Genomic DNA, 21,900 nt, shown 5'->3' with positions numbered 1-21,900 from the left:
TTGTTAACTATAGTCACCATGCTGTACTTTAAGTTCCCAGAACATACTCATCTTAAAACTGCAAGTTTGTACCCTTTATTGGTCATTAATTTGTTTCTTGAAAACTTGGTATGCTCTTGGTTTAGGAAAGACTACCTCATAGTAATAAAATGTGGGCAAATGTGTAGTCATTTATGAGCTGTGATGGAAGTAACCAAATAACATAAGCTTCCATCCTGGTACTGTTTTAATTATGCCCACTAAAGACTCATTGGAAAAACATTTAAATGTTTCAGAACTCTGAAGGGATAGATCAGGTATTAAGAAAACGGAAGTTGCCTTAGCAACCAACTCCTCTCTTTCAATAGGGAATCCAGGAGAAATTTACAGACATCATTAGCATTGTCTGTAAAGGGACAAAGTAATTTGCAGGGGAGTTTTTAAGTTTAAGTGTCTTTTCAGTAGTAGAGTAACATGGTAGAGTGGTTCTTGAGATCGTATTATTTTCAAATGACTTAACTTGCATAGAGCACAATATTCAACTTTTCTATTTTCCTAGAAGTCATAAATGTATCTAAATTGTTTTTAAATTTTTATTTAGTGTTCTGATACTTGTTTTAAATTTTACCCTGGAAGCATGACAAGGAAAATAGTCGTTAAAAAAATGTAAGCAGTTTTTTTAGGTTATTGTCTTTTCTGAAAAAATTTTAACGTAATTTAAATGTTAGGGCTTTATTTCAAGTTTTATTTTATCTTTATAATGTTTTCACTATAAAGTAGTGAGGCTGTGTCACAAAGTACAGTATGTGCATACTCATATGTGTTCAGGCATTTACTGAGTACCCTCTCTGTATTAAGCACTGTGCTACCAACAAGGTATATAAAGATGAAAGACACAGCCCTTGTCATTAAGGAGCCCATAGTCTAGCAGAAGAAACAGTTAAGTAAAGTAAAAACTATTATGGTCAAATATATATGCTATATAAAAATATATCCAGTATAGTATGTCAGCACAGAAGTGGAGTATCTAAGACTTAGGGCATCAGGAAGACTTCTAGAATGAAGGATGCCCGAGCTTAAAGGAGAACAGGAATGGCTAAAGAAGGAAAGAAGCATCATGTCCCATCTCCAGTAAGACTTGCAGATATGAAAGAACATTCATTTATTCAACAAACATTTGTTGAGCATCTATTATATGCCAGACATATACAATATAATAACTTGCCTTGGGGACATATTAGAACATAAAACCAGACACACTTCCTGCCTTTTTAGGCATATGAAGAAAGAGAATAATACAATAATCACACCCAAAAAAATTGTAAAAACTGTAGTTGTGATACATGCAAGTGAAGGAGAAGTCCAGGGTGCTGTGAGAACATGTAATAGAGTGGGGATTGGGGCAGTGTTTCCTGAGGAAGTAACACTAAACCTGACAACTGAAGGATGGGTCCATAAACAAAGATTACACAAAATTGTACTGATTTCACTATTACTGTTAGAAAAACGTAGGTTCCTGGGTATCTTTCGAGATCTTCAGTGAGTTCAGTCTGGCTAGAATGTAGCGCACGTGTGGGAGAAGGAAAAGACAAGCTGGAGAACTAGGCAGGAGCAAGATCATGGAAAGCCTTGTATACTGTTCTAGGAAAATTGCTTTTTATCTTGAAGGTGATCGATATTGTGAAACATTTGAGGATTTGAAGCCAAGCTGGGAGAAACATAATGAGATTTATGTTTTAGAAGGATCTTCTTGAGAAAGGTTACTGTGGAAGGCAAGGCTGTATCTACTTGTTTCTTTGCTAAGTAATACATGATAGGTTCTGTGTTTTTAAATTTTAATACCCTATTTTAGTTCCTTCAGTTCTGCCATATCAGTGGCTGTTCTCTCTCTCTCTCTCTCTGTATGTGTGTGTATGTTTGTGTGGTACACAAATAGAACCAGGGTTTTTACCCTAAGTGATGGCTATGGCTTCTAAAGATTTCTCACAGATCTTATAGGAACTGAATTAGAGGAAATATATTTTACGTATTTTTAAGTGATATGGCACTTACCCAGAAATTAATAATACTGACTGATGTTTTCAGTAGAAAAAAACAATTGGGAAATTCCTAGATTGTGCTATTTGCATTTTTATTGACAAGGTTGCTGATTTTAAAAGTGAGATAGAGGTTCTGTTTAAATAATTGGTAATAAACATTGGCATTTCTATAAATGTGGTTTCTCATTTGAAAATGTAGAGGGTTAGACTAGCTGACCTCTAAAGACCTTTCTGTCATAGTCTATGATTCTGTGTTTCCTTTTCAATAGGTCATTTTTCAGTAGATACATACCTTTGCTTTCCTATACTGACAACAAATTAAGGCAGTGGTTCTCAACAGTGGATGATTTTGCCACCCAGGGGACATTTGGCAATACCTGGAGACATTTTTGGTTGTCACAACTGGAGAGTTGCCTACTCATGTCTAGTGAGTAAGAGGTCAGGGATGCTGCTGAACATCCTATAATGTAGAGGATAGCTCTCCACAAGAATTATCCAGCCTAAAATGTAAATAATAACAGAAACCCTGAATTAAGGCAAGGTTGATAAGACTACCTTTGGTTAATATATAGTCCTTGAGTATATATGACATTCTATCTGTACTATAATATTTGTTTTTTCATTCATTCTAAACATTGCCAAATGACACTAAACACATCGTTTTTGTATTCCATGTGCCATTATCTAATATAGAGTAGGTCTTGTTGAGATCCCTGAGGGGTACCAATAAATAGCATTCTTCTTTCACTGAATTGTGAGCCAGTTGAGAAATAAAATAAGAATATTCATCTGCGAGCCAAAATATTACCCTCTGTCTACTAAATGCTGAGTTAGAGGTTGTAGCTTATATTTGCTGACATATGGGCTTCCAAATTCTGTACCTCAGAATGGGAAGACTTATCCACCTGGGCACAGCAGCACTGGACTGGGACAAGTTGCATTGCAGAGACCATCTGCAGTGGACTGAATGTTTGGTCCCCCCCACCAAATTCATATCTTGAAATCCTAATCCCCAGTGTGATGGTTTTAGGAGAGGTGAGGCCTTTGGGAAGTAAGAGTTCAGGAGGGTAGAGTCCTCCTGAATGGGATTAGTGCCCTTATGAAAGTGACTCCAGAAATCTCTTTAGCCCTCTTTCTGCCATGTGAGGTCGCAATGAGAAGTCAATGATCTGCAGGCCAGAAGATGGCCCTCACCAGCATCCAATCATACCAGCAACCTGCTCTTATAAATAATAGATCTCTTTTGTTTATAAGCCATACGGGCTTTAGGGCTTTGTTATAGCAGCCCAAAGTGATTAAGACACTGTCTTTAGAGGACTAGGTCAGAACTTGCGTTCCCTTTGGTTGACTCACTCCCAAGAGGCAGAAGGAGGGCGCTGAGCCAGGCATGTGTAGTTTAGGTTTTTTCCAAATTTGCCAGCCAAGAAGGTATTCTGTCTCTCCTTGACCATAAGGAGGAAAGGCATAGAGAGGGGCCAAGAGTTTTATGCCACTTGAGCTCCCTCCAGATGGAAGGATACATCAGGGAAGGAGAGGCAGCCTTCTCCATAATGGGTCCCAGTAAATGCTGACAGATTATGATGTAGAATCTCCATACACCATGAATGTCTGTAAAGTCCACAGGGGGAATATCAGTTTATTTTTTTATATCAGTTTATTATTTTTTTGTGCATTTATTGTGTCTAATCTGTCCATCAGTTAACCAGTAGCCAAATGACTACAGCCAAAACAGGGGAAGATTAATTAGAATTTTAGATTATAAAAGGGACCTTAAAGATTATTTAGTACATTGGCTCTCAGTCTTGGTTGTGCAGTGGAGTCGCTTGAGAAGCTTTAAAAAAAAAATATGCCGGAGTACCATCCCAGACCATGTAAAATAAAATCTTAGGTGGGAGGAAGTAGGATCTGAGCATTTATTATTTTGTAAAAATCCGCTTAGAGGATTCTACTGTGCACTCAAGATTGAGAATCACTAGTCTAACCTTCTCATTTTATAAAAAATTAATCCCAGAGAGTTTGAGTGACTTGCCTGAGGCTGTAATTAGTGAAAGTTAGAGAAGAATCTGGTCTTCTGCCTCAGAGTTCAGAGCTTCTTATTGAAAACAAAGCAAGTTCCCTTTTTTCTTTTTTTCTCATAATTTTAGTTCAACAAAAGAATTTGCAAAAGCGATAGTCTTGTGTCTGGAGATCTGGATTTTAATCTGATTCTAGTTTTAGCTTACTAAGTCATTGGGCCTCATTCTCCTTCTTTTTGAAAATTAAATAATTAGACTAGATCATTTCCAAGGTTTTTCCGGTCAGTAAAACTCTGTGCTTCTATGGTTTCAGATATAAAGAATGAACTTTGTTGCTCCTTAGGGTTAATTGTTGTTTTAATTTTTAGTAAGAATCCACTATCTAGCAAGAGTGATGATAGGTGCTTTCATTTACATTAACTCATTTTAATGGAAACATTTTAGGATAGGTTTCTGATGGGGAATCTTTAATCATTAAAATCAAGATTCTACTGCTATTTAAATTATAACTTAAATTATAATGTCTTGAGCTGGGTTTCTTAATTTGTTTCATTAATTTACTGAAGATTTGGACTCTAAAAACATATTTACATGATACAGACTATCTGGAAAAATGCTGCTAATTCTTCTTGGATATTTCCAAGTGTGGATATATTCATATATCTGAATAGTTACTTGACTCCTTTTAATTTAATCTGAATATTTCTGAATATTTCTCAATATCTAAGTATAACAAAACAAAATTACCATTTATGGTCTTTCAGTTATTTTTGAGTTCATTTGGTTATTTTCTTTTTTTGGGGGGGGGGGGCGGAGTTTCTCTCTTGTTGCCCAGGCTGGAGTGCAATGGTGCAATCTTGGCTCACCACAACCTCCGCCTCCCGGGTTCAAGCGATTCTCCTGCCTCAGCCCCCCGAGTAGCTGGGATTACAGGCGTGTGCCACCATGCCCGCTAATTTTGTATTTTTAGTAGAGACGGGATTTCTCCATGTTGGTCAGACTGGTCTCAAACTCCCGACCTCAGGTGATCCACCCACCTCAGCCTCCCAAAGTGCTGGGATTACAGGCGTGAGCCACTGCACCAGGCCCATTTGGTTATTTTCTTATAGCAATCAACTTAGAAAGTATTCTTTGACATTTAAGTTGTTAATTTAAATTGTTACAGCTTCTGACTCTAAGGACAGGGCCTATTATATTCCAGGTACTAAGCCATGTACCTCCCCCTTCCCTGTTCCACATAGCTCTGTCTCTGGCACTTAAGAAGTATATAATAAATTTTGGTTGGCTTATTTACTATTTTATATTCTGGTATTAATAGCCTACTGTGTCTTTTTTTATGTATATCACAACTGGAATTTTACTTTTGGCACTATCTAGCAATTAGTTATAATAGAAGCACTAAGACTAATGAATAGGGTTATTTCAAGATATGCTTTTACTAGTGTTATTTATAGGTCCTTCTATGCTTGTTCATTATTTTATGACTGGATAAGCTTTCCTGACTTTTTCTTCCTGAATAAACCTCAGGTGAGGCAGGAATCCAGACACTGTCACTTTCAGCCATGTTGGAAGAAAAGGAAAATGCTCTTTAAGCAGACTTGTTTCCTTCAACCTCTATTCTTAGAATTCTATCCAGAAAAGGTATGGCACAGTTAGTTCTTTACAAGTCTCATTTGTTTTATTTTACATTGCCATTAACTTTCTACATATTGTAGTTTTTTTTTTAGTATAGATAAAAACTTCTATTTGAAGGCAAGCATTAGATGTCCTACTTCATTTTCGTCGCAAATCTCTTTGGGATTTATGTGCATGTCAAATGGCAATTATTTTGGAATAAAAATGTTAAAAAATTTAACTTCTCTTCAGTGACTCAGGTTTGAAATAATGTCATGGGAATTTTTACTGAACTTGCATTATTGGTTATTATTTATTGTGTACTGAGAGTTTGGTGACATGTCATATTCAAAAAAGAAAATATTAGTTTAGACATGCAAAGTCCAGGGATATAATGAAAAATATATTAGGTAAAAATTCAAAATAGAGGTTACCTCTTACAATGATAGGGGTGGGGGAGGGAGGAGAATTAGATTGGGTATGAATATACAGAGACTTCAACTATATTGATAGTTTTATTTTTTAACTGGATGGTGGGTACATGGAGCACATGCAGTACAAAAATAACTGTTTTTCTTATATACCTTTGTGTAAGAAAGATATTTCATAATTTTTTAATGTAAAAAATAAATGAATATAGGTTGTACAAACAGCGTAAGTGTAATTTTTAGCTTATCAAGGAATTCTGATATGAATTATTTGTTGAAAAAAGTTTTTTAAATAAGTTTGCTAGGAATCATGGAATTATTTGGCAATAGAGGCAGAGTGTTTCAAGTATAAATGGACAGGAGAAAGCAAAACTAGTGAGATGATGCTTGCTAGGGAATAGGGAAATGAGAACCAGGTGGCAAATGACCAACTTCTTGTATATAGTCAGAATATAGTCAGAAAATGGGCCACGAGGGACTTCTGTTTTATTTATTTATTTTTCTGAGATGGAGTCTTGCTCTGTAGCCCAGGCTAGAATGAAGTGGTGCAATCTTGGCTCGCTGCACCCTCCGCCTCCCAGGTTCAAGCAATTCTCCTGTCTCAGCTTCCCGAGTAGCTGGGATTACAGGCATGCACCACCGCACCTGGCTTATTTTTTTGTATTTTTAGTAGAGACAGGATTTCACAATATTGGCCAGGCTGGTCTCGATCTCCTGACCTCAGGTGATCCACCTGCCTCAGCCTCCCAAAGTGCTGGGATTACAGGCATGAGCCACCATGCCTGCCCCAGACCCATGATTTCTGTTTGGTGTTTTAAAAGTATTTTCTATCTCTTTGTTTAAATTCTTACTTTGTTTATGCATTGTTCTCTTGACTTCAGTTAGCATCTTTGTTCAATTATTTTGAATTCTTTGTCAGGTAAATAATATGATTCCATTTCATTAGGGTCACTTTCTGGGGTATTTATCTTGTTCTTTTAAAACATCATTGCCTGATTCTTTGTTTCCTTTACTCTTTGTGTTGATGTCTACATATTAGATAGAGGATAACCCTCTTCTAGTCCTTACTGACTGGACTTGCACCTCCACCAGTCAGTGTGGCCAGAGATTCTGGGGTCCTCTATCAACTCTTCCAAATTGTTTTTCAAAAGAGTTTTCCCAAGCAGCTATATACCATTTTACACCCCCACTATCAGAGTTCCAGTTCTCCATAGTCTTGGCAACCATTTTTATTGTCTCTCTTTTTATTAAAGTCATCCTAACGGGGGTGAAATGGTAGCTCCTTGTGGTTTTGTTTTGCATTTATCTCATGGCTAATGATGTGTTGAGCATTTTTTCGTGTGCTTATTGACCATCTCTAAAGAAATATCTGTTCAAATCCTTTTGTTCATTTTAAAATTAGATTGTCTTCTTATTGAATTCTAAGAGTTCTTTATATATTCTGATATAAATCTTTTGTTATATGACTGGCAAATATTTTCTTCCTTTCTGTGGGTTATCTTTTTTCACTTTCTTGATGTTGTCTTTTGAAGCACAAAGATTTTTTATTTTGATGAAATCAAATTTACTTTTTCTTTCATTGCTTATGCTTTAACAAAATATTCTCTAATTCAAGATCATAAAGATTTATTCCTATGTTTTCTTCTAAGAGTTTATAGTTTTAGCTCTTATGTTTAGTTCTATGATCGATTGTGAGTTGCTTTTTGTACTTGGTGTGAGATAGGGGTCGAATTTTCTTTCTTTTGCGTGTGGATATCTAGTTGTCCCAACATCTACTTAATCTGTTGAACATACAGAATATAGTTTTAGTATATTTGCTAATTTTAACGTTTTTGTCAGTTCTGGGTAAATTTTAATTGATACTTTCTACATTATAAGTTGTATTTTCTTCTTATTTGATATGTCCGGTAATCTTTAATTGGTTGTCAGCATTGTGAATTTTACCTTGTTGGTTGCTAGATACTTATTTTTTAAGTTCAGGGGTACATGTGCAGGTTTGTTATAAAGGTAAATTTGTGCCATAGGGGTCTGTTGTACAAATTATTTCATCACCCAGGTATTAAACCTAGTACCTATTATTTATTTTTCATGATCCTCTCCCTCCTCCTACCCTCCACCCTCTGGTATGCCCCAGCATGTGTTGTTCTCCTGTATGCATCCATGTGTTCTCATCATTTAGTTCCCACTTATAAGAACAGCGGTATTTGGTTTTCTGTTTCTGCATTAGTTTGCTAAGGATAATGGCCTCCAGCTCCATCTGTGTCCCTGCAAAGGACATGATATTCTTTTTTATGGCTATGTAGTATTCCATGGTACATATGTACCACATTTTCTTTATCCAGTCTATCATTAATGGCCATTTGGGTTGTTTCCATGTTGTTGCTACTGTGAACAGTGCTGCAATGAACGTATGCATGCATGCATGTGTCTTTATGATAGAATGATTTTATATTCCTTTGGGTATTTACCTAGTAATGGGATTGCTGGGCCAAATGGCAGTTCTGTTTTTAGGTCTTTGAGGAATTGCCACACTGTTTTCCACAATGATTGAACTAGTTTACACTCCCACCAACAGTGTATAAGCATTCTTTTTTCTCTGCAACCTCTCCAACACCTGTTATTCTTTGACTTTTTAATAATAGCCATTCTGACTGGTGTTGAAACAGGTCAGGGTCACTGGTCTTGTTGTCTTATGGTGTTATCCAAGCTCGTCATCTCACAATCAAGAGAATTAAGGAGCGTGGACACAAAGGATGAGGTTGGAGGGAAAGTTTAAGAAGCAGAAGAAAGCTCTCCACAGTGGAGAGGGGAGCCAGAGTGGGTTGCCGTTTCACGGTTGAAATCAAAAGCTTTTGTAAAAAAACTCATCTCTGTAGCTGTTTGAGTAACTTCACTTACCTGAAAAGCTGTCTGCATAACTCCCCCTTATCCGTGTAGTTGTGCGTATGTCTCTAGGCAAGCGCAAAGCATTGCTTCTCTTGTATATGTAACTGTGAGTTTTGTTTTAGGTAAGTCCCCCTCCTTCCGGTGCAGGTTCCCACAGAGCCTACCATGTATATGCCTGAAAAGGACAGGAAACTTTTTCCTGGGAGCCCACTAATCACACAAAGAACAAAAGGCTTCTGTGTTGGATCTTACCTGCTTATCTGTGCAGGTGCAGCCTGAGTTTTTCCCAGGCTGCTCTGTTTTTGCCCGTAGTCGTGATTTTTCAGGCAGGCTGCTTCTCCGAGGACCAGTCTTAACTGTTTACCTAACTGATTTTTCCTTTTCTTCTCCCTCAGTATGAGATGGTATCTCATTGTGGTTTTGATTTGCATTTCTCTAATGATCAGTGATGTTGAGCTTTTCTTCATATGCTTGTTGGCTGCATGTATGACTTCTTTTGAAAAGTGTCTGTTCATGTTTTTTGCCCACTTTTTAATGGTTTTTTTTTTCTTGTAAATTTAAGTTCCTTATTGATGCTGGATATTAGACCTTTGTCAGATATATAGTTTGCAAAAATTTCTCCCATGCTGTAGGTGGTCTGTTTACTCTGTTGATAGTTTCTTTTGCTGTGTAGAAGCCTTTTAATTAATCCCATTTGTCTATTTTTGCTTTTGTTGCAATTGCTTTTGGTGTCTTTGTCATGAAATCTTTGCCCGTTCCTATGTCCCAAATGGTATTGCCCAGGTTGTCTTCCAGGGTTTGTTTTTTTTTGTTTTGTTTTTTGTGACTCTGTGGCCCAGGCTGGTGTGCAGTGGCGTGATATCGGCTCACTGCAACCTTCACCTCCCAGATTTAAGTGATTCTCCTGCCTCAGCCTCCTGAGTAGCCGGGATTACAGGCATGTGCCACTATGCCCAGCTAATTTTTGTATTTTTAGTAGAGACGGGGTTTCACCATGTTGGCCAGGCTGGTCTTAATCCCTGACCTCAGGTGATCCACTTGTCTTGGCCTCCCAAAGTGCTGGGATTACAGGCATGAGCCACTGCCACACCTGGCCATCTTCTAAGGTTTTTATAGAGTTGGGTTTTACATTTAAGTCTTTTGTCTATCTTGAGTTAATTTTTGTATATGGTGTAAGGAAGGGGTTTATTTTCAATCTTCTGCATATGGGTAGCCAGTTTTCTAAGCATCATTTATTGAATAAGGAGTCCTTTCCCCATTGCTTGTTTTTATCAGCTTCATGGAAGATTAGATAGTTGCAGGTGTGTGGCCTTATTTTGGGGCTCTCTATTCTGTTCCATTGGTCTATGTGTCTGTTTTTGTACCAGTGCCATGCTGTTTTGGTTACTGTAACCCTGTAGTAGAGTTTGAAGTCAGGTAATATGGTTTCTCCAGCTTTGTTCTTTTTGCTTAGCATTGCCTTGTCTATTTGGGCTCCTTTTTGGTTCCAGTACATTTTAAAATAGATTTTCTAGTTCTGTGAAGAATATAATTTGTAGTTTGATAGGAATAGCATTGAATCTATAAATTGCTTTGGGCAGTATGGCCATTTTAATGAAATTCGTTCTTTCTAATGATAAGCATGGAATGTTTTTCCAATAGTTTGTGTCATCTCTGATTTCTCTGAGCAGTATTTTGTAGTTCTCCTTGTAGAGATCTTTCACCTCCCTGGTTAGCTACATTCCTGGTTATTTGTGTGTGTGTGTGTGTGTGTGTGTGTGTGTGTATGTGTGTGTGTATGAATTGTGAATGGGATTGTGTTTCTGATTTGGCTGTTGACCTGTTGCTGGTATATAGGAAAGCTAGTCATTTTTGTACGTTGATTTTGTATCCTGAGACTTTGCTGAAGTTGTTTATTAGCTGAAGGAGCTTTTGGGCTGAGACTGTGGGCTTTTCTAGATACAGGATCATGTTGTCTGCAAACAAGGATAGTTTGATTTACTGTCTCACTATATGGATGCCCTTTCTTTCTCTTGCCTGATTGATCTGGTCTGGACTTTCAATGCTATGTTGAATAGGAGTGGTAAGAGAGGGCATCCTTGTCTTGTGCCAGTTTTCAAGAGGAATGCTTACCCTTTTGACCTTTCAGTATGATGATGGCTATGAGTTTGTCATAGATGGTTTTTATTATTTTGAGGTATGTTCTTTCAATACCTAGTTGAGCGTTTTTAACGTGAAGGGATGTTGAACTTTATTGAAAGCCTTTTTCTGCATTGATACGGTTTGACTGTGTCCCCACCCAAATCTCATGTTGAATTATAATCCCCATGTTGAAGTTGGGGCTTAGTGGGAGGTAATTGGATCATGGGGCTGGTTTCTAATGGTTTAGCACCATCCCCCTAGTGCTGTCTCATTGACAGAGTTCTCGTGAGATCTGGCTGTTTGAAGGTATGTGGCACCTCGTCCATCACTTTCCTGCCGGCCATGTGAAAATGTGCCTGCTTCCCATTCACCTTCCACCATGATTCTAAGTTTCCTGAGACCTCCCCAGAAGCAGATGCCTATACAGTCCATAAAACCCTGAGCCAATTAAACTTCTTTTCTCTGTAAATTACCCAGTCTCAGGTAGTTCTCTATAGTAGTGCAAGAATGGATGAATGCATGCATCTATTGAGATAATTGTGTGGTTTTTGTCTTTAGCTCTGTTTACGTGATGAATCATATTTTTTGATTTGTGTGTGTATGTTGATCCAACCTCACATTCCAGGGACAAAGCCTACTTGATTGTGGTGCATAAACATTTTGATGTCCTGTTGGATTTGGTTTGCGAGTATTTTGTTGAGGGTTTTTGCATCGACATTCATCAAAGATATTGGCCTGAAGTTTTCTTTTTTTTATTGTGTCTCTGCCAGGTTTTGGTATCAGGATGATGCTGGCCTCATAGAATAAGTTAGGTAGGAGTCCTTCTTCCTTAATTTATTGGAATAGTTTCAGTAGGAATGGTACCAGCTCATCTTTATATATCTGGTAGAATTTGCCTGTGAATCCCCCTGGTCCTGGGCTTTTCTTAGTTGGTGGGCTATTTATTACTGATTAAATTTCAGAGCTTGTTACTGGTCTATTCAGCAAATTCCATTTTCCTGGCTCAGTTTCGGGAGGATGTGTGTGTCCAGAAATTTATCCATTTTTTCCAGGTTTTCTAGTTTATGTGCATAGAGGTGTTCATAATATTCTCTAATGGTTATTTGTATTTCTGTGGGTTCATTTATAATACACCCTTTGTCATTTCTAATTGTGTTTATTTGGATTGGCTCTCTATCAGTCTAGGTAGTGAGCTGTTAATTTTTTTCAAAAAACCAACTCCTGGACTCATTGAACTGTTGGATGGTTTTTCTATGTCTAAAGCTGTTTTAGTTCAGCTCTGATTTTGGTTATTTCTTGTCTTCTGCTAGCTCTGGGGTTGACTTCCTCTTGGTTTTCTAGTTCATTTAGTTGTGATGTTAGGTTTTTAAATTGAGATCTAAGTTTCTGATATGGGTATTTAGTGCTATACATTTCCCTCTTAACACTGTCTTAGCTGTGTCCCAGGGATTCTGGTATGTTGTATCTTTGTTTTCATTGGTTTCAAAGAATTTATTTTTCTGCCTATCATTATTTACCTAAAATTCTCTTAGGAGAGGTATTCAACTTCCATATAATTGTATAGTTAGGACAAAATTTTTTTTTTTTTCTTTTTTTTTTTTTTTGAAATGGAGTCTCGCTCTGTCGCCCAGGCTGGAGTGCAGTGGCCGGATCTCAGCTCACTGCAAGCTCCGCCTCCCGGGTTCACGCCATTCTCCGGCCTCAGCCTCCCGAGTAGCTAGGACTACAGGCGCTGCCACCTCGCCCGGCTATTTTTTGTATTTCTTAGTAGAGACGGGGTTTCACCGTGTTAGCCAGGATGGTCTCGATCTCCTGACCTCGTGATCCGCCCATCTCGGCCTCCCAAAGTGCTGGGATTACAGGCTTGAGCCACCGCGCCCGGCCAGGACAAAATTTCTTAATCTTGATTTCCAATTTGATTGCACTGTGGTCCGAGAGTGTGGTTGTTTTGATTTCAGTTCTTTTGCATTTGCTGGGGTGTGTTTTGTGTCTGATTATGTGATTGATTTTAGAGTATGTGCCATATGGCAATGAGAAACCTGTGTATTCTGTTGTTTTGGGGTAGAGAGGTAATGTAAATGTCTGTCAGGTCCATTTGATATACACTACTGAGTTCAGGTCCTGAGTATCTTTAATTTTTTGCCTCACGATCTAATACTGTCAGTGGGGTGTTGAAGTCTCTCACTATTTTTGTTTGGAAGTCTCAGTCTCTTTAGGTCTCTAAGAACTTGCTTTGTGAATCTGGGTGCTCCTCTGTTGGCTGCATATACATTTAGGATACTTACGTCTTCTTGCTGAATTGAATCCTTTACCATTATGTAAAGCCCTTTTTAAAAATCTTTGTGGGTTGAAAGTGTGTTTTGTGTGAAATTAGGGTTGCATCACCTGCTTTTTTCTGTTTTCCATTTGCTTGGTAGATTTTTTCTCCATGCCTTTATTTTGAGCCTGTAGGTGTCATTGCATGTGAGATAGGTCTCTTGAAGACAGCATAATAATGGATCTTGGTTCTTATCCAGCTTGCCACTCTGTGCCCTTTAACTGGGGCATGTAGCCTGTTTACATTCAAGGTTAGTATTGACATGTGTGGATCTGATCCTGCTATCATGCTGTTAGCTGGTTATTTTACAGACTTGTTTATGTGGTTACTTTATAGTGTCACTGGTCTGTGTCCTTCAGTGTGTTTTTGTAGTGGCTGGTAATGGTCTTTCCATATTTATAAACTGCTTCCTTCAGCAGCTCTTGTGAGGCAGATCTGGTGGTAATGAATTATCTCAGCATTTGCTTGTCTGAAAAGGATCTTATTTCTCCTTCACTTATGAAGCTTAGTTTGCCTGGATATGAAATTCTGTGTTGGAATTTTCCTTTAAGAATGTTAAATATTGGCCCCCAGTCTCTTCTGGCTTGTAGAGTTTCTGCTGAGAAGTCCACAGTTAGTCTGATGGACTTCCCTTTGTAAGTGTCCTGACCTTTCTCTCTAGCTGCCTTTAACATTTTTTCTTTCATTTTTGGAGAATCTGCTGATGATGTGTGTTGGGGATGATCCTCTTATGAAGTAGCTTAATGGGGTTCTCTGCATTTCCTGAATTTGAATGTTGGCCTCTCTAGCTAAGTTGGGGAAGTTCTCCCAGATGATATCCTGAATTATGTTTTCCACGTTGCTTACACTCTCCCCATGTCTTAAAATTAAAATTGGTCATACCGGATTATAGTGCTATGGCTATAACTTACCACTGCAGGTAAAATCAGTTCCACTATATTAGTGTTTTCCAGAGAAACAGCGATAGATGGATATTGGCTGATTATAAGGAATTGGCTCACATGATTATAGAGACTGATAAGTCCAAATCTGCAGTGTGGGCCAGCAGACAGGTTGGAGACCCTGGTGAGCTGACAGTGTGGATGATGTCCACAGGAAATCTACTGGAGATTTTTCTCTTGCTTGGGAAGCTGGTATTCTGTTGTGTTCAGGCCTTCAACTGTTTGAATGGGGCCCACCCACATTACGAAGGGCAGTTGGCTTACTCAGACTTCACTGATTTAAATGTTAATCTTATTCAAAGCACCCTCAAAGTTGACATATAAAATTAACCGTCACATCTACCACACAGTAAAATGAGTAGTTTTGAAATTAGTTCTCAGACAGTATGATATGTGAATACATTTTTTTTCTCTGTGAATTCATAAAAATATCAACTGTGAATGGAGATGCTTTCTGTCTTCATCACATTTTATAACTTTGAGATTTTATGGGAAACTATATAAGCATTAATCAATAGACTCTAGGACCTACTTGTTTGAAATGTGCCCTGCTTGTATTCCAGACCGAAGTAATGAAATCCTAATTAATGTCTTTGAAACCATCCATGAGACCTCATCTGGCATTTTAGGTTCATAGTCTGTAAAGAATTCACAGAAATCCTATTTGGTTTTTATTAGCAACATTAAAAATATTCCCCAATTGGGAATTAGTAGCATTTTAATACATAGCATTTATTATCTATTAGTATAGGTTAAGAACAGCTGGGGACCTCTTTGAGCCAGCCATCTGCATAGATATTTCCCAAGATAGTTTTAGCCTAGACATATCCAGAATAGCTGTACCTGGGCAGGCTTCATCCTTGCTGTGGGGCTGGCGTCTCTGGCAGTGTTTTTTAGCCACAGCCTTTCCCCTGCAGGCTTATGGTTTTGTCTGTCTGCAAGGGTCATATTTGTGCTGGTGGTACCTTTTATCCATTATATTATCAAGTGATAATCTTAAAAACCCCATCATGCATAGCAATCTTATTTGGTCTTGAAAACCTACATTGTCATATTACCTAATCTCATTGATGTTATCAGTCGGCTAAAACCATGAAGTTATCTGCTGTAATCATAAGTTTCTACACACATAACGTGGACAAATAGGTATAAAGCTCCACAGCACCCAACCCAGTGCCAAATGTCTTAGGTTTTATATACTGCTCCAGTTTTGTGTAGAATTTCACATGTAAATCAGCATTTCTTTTCTCAAATGGTTGTTTCTGCCTTCAGTGTTCCACATGCTTTATAGGCAAGGGTGGCTTCCTCCCTGTCTCTTTTCAAGGGCTTATTCCAGGTTCCTGGGAAAACAGCTGTATTATCCTTGGCCAGCCATGATGCTCTGCTGTCGTTCATAAGACTACTGAATGTTACTCTCAGCTATGCTGCAGTTTTTCACTCTAAAATTAAGATTAACATGTGTTCATCTATTATGAAGGCTGGATTCACAATTCTTTTCCTAAGCTTGTTCTTTCAGGGAAAGCACTTTTAATTTGGTAGTTTTATATGCCATTCCTTTGGGTGGAGAATAATCAAGGATATTCAGTAAGCTGACTTGGCTTCACTTAGTTATTTTTGATATTATTGACATAGAATATTCAAGTAACAAAGGCAATGTTCTTTAAAAAATAGGTTTTAGGATACATTCTTCTAAAGTGTTCCTCCATTAATATTAAACTTGTTAAATTAATTTAATCAATATGTCCAATTATAAACATCTAAAGAATTAGTAGCATTATTTTATTATACTTTAAGTTCTAGGGTACCTGTGCACAATGTGCAGGTTTGTTACACAGATATACATGTGCCATGTTGGTGTGCTGCACCCATTAACTCATCATTACATTAGATACATCTCCTAATGTTATCCCTCCCCCTCCCCCCACCCCACGACAGGCCCTGGTGTGTGCTGTTCCCCTTCCTGTGTCCAGGTGTTCTCATTGTTCAGTTCCCACCTATGAGTGAGAACATGCGGTGTTTGGTTTTCTGTCCTTGCAATAGTCTGCTGAGAATGATGGTTTCCAGCTTCATCCATGTCCCTACAAAGGACACGAACTCATCCTTTTTTATGGCTGCATAGTATTTCCTGGTGTATATGTGCCACATTTTCTTAATCCAGTCTATTATTGATGGACATTTGGGTTGGTTCCAAGTCTTTGCTATTGTGAATAGTTCTGCAGTAAACATACGTGTGCATGTGTCTTTATAACATCATGATCTATGATCCTTTGGGTATATACCCAGTAATGGGATGGCTGGGTCAAATGGTATTTCTAGTTCTAGATCCTTGAGGAGTCGCCACACTGTCTTCCACAATGGTTGAACTAGTTTACAGTCCCACCAACAGTATAAAAGTGTTCCTATTTCTCCACATCCTCTCCAACACCTGTTGTTTCCTAACTTTTTAATGATTGCCATTCCAACTGGTGTGACATGGTATCTCATTGTGGTTTTGATTTGCATTTCTATTATAGCCAGAGATGATGAGCATTTTTTCATGTGTCCGTTGACTGCATAAATGTCTTCTTTTGAGAAATATCTGTTCATATCCTTCACCCACTTTTTGATAGGGTTTTTTCTTGTAAATTTGTTTGAGTTCTTTGTAGATTCTGGATATTAGCCCTATGTCAGATTAGTAGATTGCAAAAATTTTTGTAGGTGGCCTGTTCACTCTGCTGGTAGTTTCTTTTGCTGTGCAGAAGCGCTTTAGTTTAATTAGATCCCGTTTGTCAATTTTGGCTTTTGTTGCCATTGCTTTTGGTGTTTCAGACATGAAGTCCTTGCCCATGCCTGTGTCCTGAATGGTATTGCTGAGGTTTTCTTCTAGGGTTTTTTATGGTTTTAGGTCTAACATTTAAGTCTTTAATCCATCTTGAATTAATTTTTGTGTAAGGTATAAGGAAGGGATCCAGTTTCAGCTTTCTACATATGGCCAGCCAGTTTTCCCAGCACCATTTATTAAATAGGAAATCCTCTCCCCATTTCTTGTTTTTCTCAGGTTTGTCAAAGATCAGATGGCTGTAGATGTGTGGTATTATTTCTGAGGGCTCTGTTCTGTTCCATTGGTCTATATCTCTGTTTTGGTACCAGTACCATGCTGTTTTGGTTACTGTAGCCTTGTAGTATAGTTCGAAGTCAGGTAGCGTGATGCCTCCAGCTTTGTTCTTTTGACTTAGGATTGCCTTGGCAATGAGGGCTCTTTTTTTAAAGTAGTTTTTTCCAATTCTGTGAAGAAAGTCATTGGTAGCTTGATGGGGATGGCATTGAATCTATAAATTACCTTGGGCAGTATGGCCATTTTCACGATATTGATTCTTCCTATCCGTGAGCATGGAATGTTCTTCCAGTTGTTTGTGTCCTCTTTTATTTCATTGAGCAGTGGTTTGTAGTTCTCCTTGAAGAGGTCCTTCATATCCCTTGTAAGTTGGATCCCTAGGTATTTTATTCTCTTTGAAGCAATTGTGAATGGGAGTTCACTCCTGATTTGGCTCTCTGTTTGTCTGTTATTGGTGTATAAAAATGTTTGTGATTTTTGCACATTGATTTTGTATCCTGAGACTTTGCTGAAGTTGCTTACCAGCTTGAGATTTTGGGCTGAGACGATGGGGTTTTCTAAATATACAGTCATGTCATCTGCAAACAGGGACAATTTGACTTCCTCTTTTCCTAATTGAATACCCTTTATTTCTTTCTCCTGCCTGATTGCCCTGGCCAGAACTTCCAGCACTATGTTGAATAGGAGTGGTGAGAGAGGGCATCCCTGTCTTGTGCGAGTTTTCAAGGGGGAATGCTTCCAGTTTTTGCCCATTCAGTATGATATTGGCTGTGGGTTTGTCATAAATAGCTCTTATTATTTTGAGATACGTTCCATCAATACCAAATTTATTGAGAGTTTTTAGCATGAAAGGCTGTTGAATTTTGTCAAAGGCCTTTTCTGCATCTATTGAGATAATCATGTGGTTTTTGTCTTTGGCTCTGTTTTTTTGTTTTTTTGTTTATTTGTTTGTTTTTGGAGAGGTCTTAGGTCCTTTATTTACTTTACTTTTTTATTTTTATTTTTTATTATACTTTAAGTTCTAGGGTACATGTGCATAACGTGCAGGTTTGTTACATATGTATACTTGTGCCATGTTGGTGTGCTGCACCCATCAACTCGTCAGCACCCATCAACTCGTCATTTACATCAGGTATAACTCCCAATGCAATCCTTCCCCCCTCCCCCCTCCCCGTGATAGGCCCCGGTGTGTGACATTCCCCTTCCTGAGTCCAAGTGATCTCATTGTTCAGTTCCCACCTATGAGTGAGAACATGCGGTGTTTGGTTTTCTGTTTTTGCGATAGTTTGCCTTTTTTATGGCTGCATAGTATTCCATGGTATATATGTGCCACATTTTCTTAATCCAGTCTGTCACTGCACACGTATGTTTATTGCGGCACTATTCACAATAGCAAAGACTTGGAATCAACCCAAATGTCCATCAGTGACAGACTGGCTCTGTTTATATGCTGGATTACGTTTACTGATTTGTGTATGTTGAACCAGTGTTGCATCCCAGGGATGAAGCCCACTTGATCATGGTGGATAAGCTTTTTGATGTGCTGCTGGATTCTGTTTGTAAGTATTTTATTGAGGATTTTTGCATTGATGTTCATCAGGGATATTGGTCTAAAATCCCTCTTTTTCCATCGATTGGAATAGTTTCAGAAGGAATGGTACCAGCTCCTCCTTGTACCTCTGGTAGAATTCATCTGTGAATCCATCTGGTCCTGGACTTTTTTTCGTTGGTAGGCTATTAATTATTGCCTCAATTTCAGAGCCTGTTATTGGTCTATTCAGGGATTCAACTTCTTCCTGGTTTAGTCTTGGGAGGGTGTATGTGTTCAGGAATTTATCCATTTCTTCTGGATTTTCTAGTTTATTTGCATAGAGGTGTTTATAGTGTTCTCTGATGGTAGTTTATTTCTGTGGGATCAGTGGTGGTACCCCTTTATCATTTTTTATTGTGTCTATTTGATTCTTCTCTCTTTTCTTATTAGTCTTGCTAGTGGTCTATCAATTTGGTTGAGCTTTGCAAAAAAACAGCTCCTGGATTCATTGATTTTTTTTAAGGGTTTTTTTGTGTCTCTATCTCTTTCAGTTCTGCTCTTATTTCTTGCCTTCTGCTAGCTTTTGAATGTGTTTGCTCTTGCTTCTCTCATTCTTTTAATTGTGATGTTAGGGTGTGTGTCAATTTTAGATCTTTCCTCCTTTCTCTTGTTGGCATTTAGTGCTATAAATTTCCATCTACACACTGCTTTAAATGTGTCCCAGAGATTCTGGTATGTTGTATCTTTGTTCTCATTGGTTTCAAAGAACATATTTATTTCTGCCTTCATTTTGTTATGTACCCAGTAGTCATTCAGGAGCAGGTTGCTCAGTTTCCATGTAGTTGAATGGTTTTGAGTGAGTTCTAGTTTGATTGCACTGTAGTCTGTGGTCTGAGAGACAGTTTGTTATAATTTTTGTTCTTTTACATCTGCTGAGGAATGCTTTACTTCCAACTATGTGGTCAGTTTTGGAATAAGTGCAATGTGGTGCTGAGAAGAATGTATATTCTGTTGATTTGGGGTGGAGAGTTCTGTAGATATCTATTAGATCCACTTGGTGCAAAGTTGAGTTCAATTTCTAGATATCCTTGTTAACTTTCTGTCTCGTTGATCTGTCTAATGTTGACAGTGGGGTGTTAAAGTCTCCCATTATTATTGTGTGGGAGTCTAAGTCTGTTTGTAGGTCTCTCAGGACTTGCTTTATGAATCTGGGTGCTCCTGTATTGGGTGCGTATATATTTAGGATAGTTAGCTCTTCTTGTTGAATTGATCCCTTTACCATTATGTAATGGCCTTGTCTCTTTTGATCTTTGTTGGTTTAAAGTTTTTATCAGAGACTAGGATTGCAACCCCTGTCTTTTTTTGTTTTCCATTTGCTTGGTAGATCTTCCTCCATCCCTTTATTTTGAGCCTATGTGTGTCTCTGCACATATGAGATGGGTCTCCTGAATACAGCACACTGATGGGTCTTGACTCTTTATCCAATTTGCCAGTCTGTGTCTTTTAATTGGAGCATTTGGCCCATTTACATTCAAGGTTAATATTATTATGTGTGAATTTGATCCTGTCATTATGATATTAGCTGGTTATTTTGCTCATTAGTTGATGCAGTATCTTCTTGGCATCGATGGTCTTTACAGTTTGGCATGTTTTTGCAGTGGCTGGTACCAGTTGTTCCTTTCCATGTTTAAGTGCTTCGTCAGGAGCTCTTGTAGAGTAGGCCTGGTGGTGACAAAACCTCTCAGCATTTGCTTGTCTGTAAAGGGTTTTATTTCTCCTTCACTTATGAAGCTTAGTTTGACTGGATATGAAATTCTGGGTTGAAAATTATTTTCTTTAAGAATGTTGAATATTGGCTCCCACTCTTTTCTGGCTTGTAGAGTTTCTGCCAGGAGATCCACTGTTTGTTAGTCTAATGGACTTCCCTTTGTGGGTAACCCGACCTTTCTCTCTGGCTGCCCTTAACATTTTTTCCTTCATTTCACCTTTGGTGAATCTGACAGTTACGTGTCTTGGAGTTGCTCTTCTCAAGGAGTATCTTTGTGGCATTCTCTGTATTTCCTGAATTTGAATGTTGGCCTGCCTTACTAGGTTGGGGAAGTTCTCCTGGATAATATCCTGCAGAGTGTTTTCCAACTTGGTTCCATTCTCACTGTCACTTTCAGGTACATCAGTCAGACGTAGATTTGGTCTTTTCACATAGTCTCATATTTCTTGGAGGCTTTGTTCATTTCTTTTTCCTTTTTCTCTAAACTTCTCTTCATGCTTCATTTCATTCATTTGATCTTCGATCACTGAAACCCTTTCTTCCAGTTGATCAAATCGGCTACTGAAGCTTATGCATCCATCACATAGTTCTCGTGCCATGGTTTTCAGCTCCATCTGGTCATTTAAGGTCTTCTTTACACTGGTTATTCTCGTTAGCCATTCGTCTAATCTTTTTTCGAGGTTTTTAGCTTCTTTGTGATGGGTTTGAACTTCCTCCTTTAGCTTGGAGAAGTTTGATCATCTGAAGCCTTCTTCTCTCAATTTGTCATTCTCTGTCCAGCTTTGTTCCGTTGCTGGTGTGGAGCTATGTTCCTTTGGAGGGGGAGAGGTGCTCTGAGTTTTAGAATTTTCAGCTTTTCTGCTGTTTTTTCCCCATCTTTGTGGTTTTATCTACCTTTGGTCTTTGATGATGGTGATATACAGATGGGATTTTGGTGTGGATGTCCTTTCTGTTTGTTAGTTTTCCTTCTAACAGTCAGGACCCTCAGCTGCAGGTCTGTTGGAGTTTGCTTGAGGTCCACTTCAGACCCTGTTTGCCTGGGTATCGGCAGCGGAGGCTTCAGAACAGCAAATATTGCTGAACAGCAAATGTTGCTGCCTGATCCTTCCTCTGGAAGCTTCGTCTCAGAGGGGTACCCAGCTGTGTGAGGTGTCAGTTTGCCCCTAC

At 38.4% G+C, this 21,900-nt stretch overlaps 1 protein-coding gene across 2 annotated transcripts in view; it reads left to right on the top strand.

The window, feature by feature from the left end:
- C2H3orf70 (chromosome 2 C3orf70 homolog) overlaps window positions 1–21,900 on the top strand; it is a 73,177-nt gene that overhangs the window by 23,998 nt on the left and 27,279 nt on the right.

This window comes from Macaca mulatta, chromosome 2, assembly GCF_049350105.2.
Source record: "Macaca mulatta isolate MMU2019108-1 chromosome 2, T2T-MMU8v2.0, whole genome shotgun sequence".
Taxonomy (NCBI): Eukaryota; Metazoa; Chordata; class Mammalia; order Primates; family Cercopithecidae; genus Macaca; species Macaca mulatta.
The sequence above is the reverse complement of the archived record's forward strand: the minus strand, read 5'-3'. Positions and strand labels throughout refer to the sequence as shown.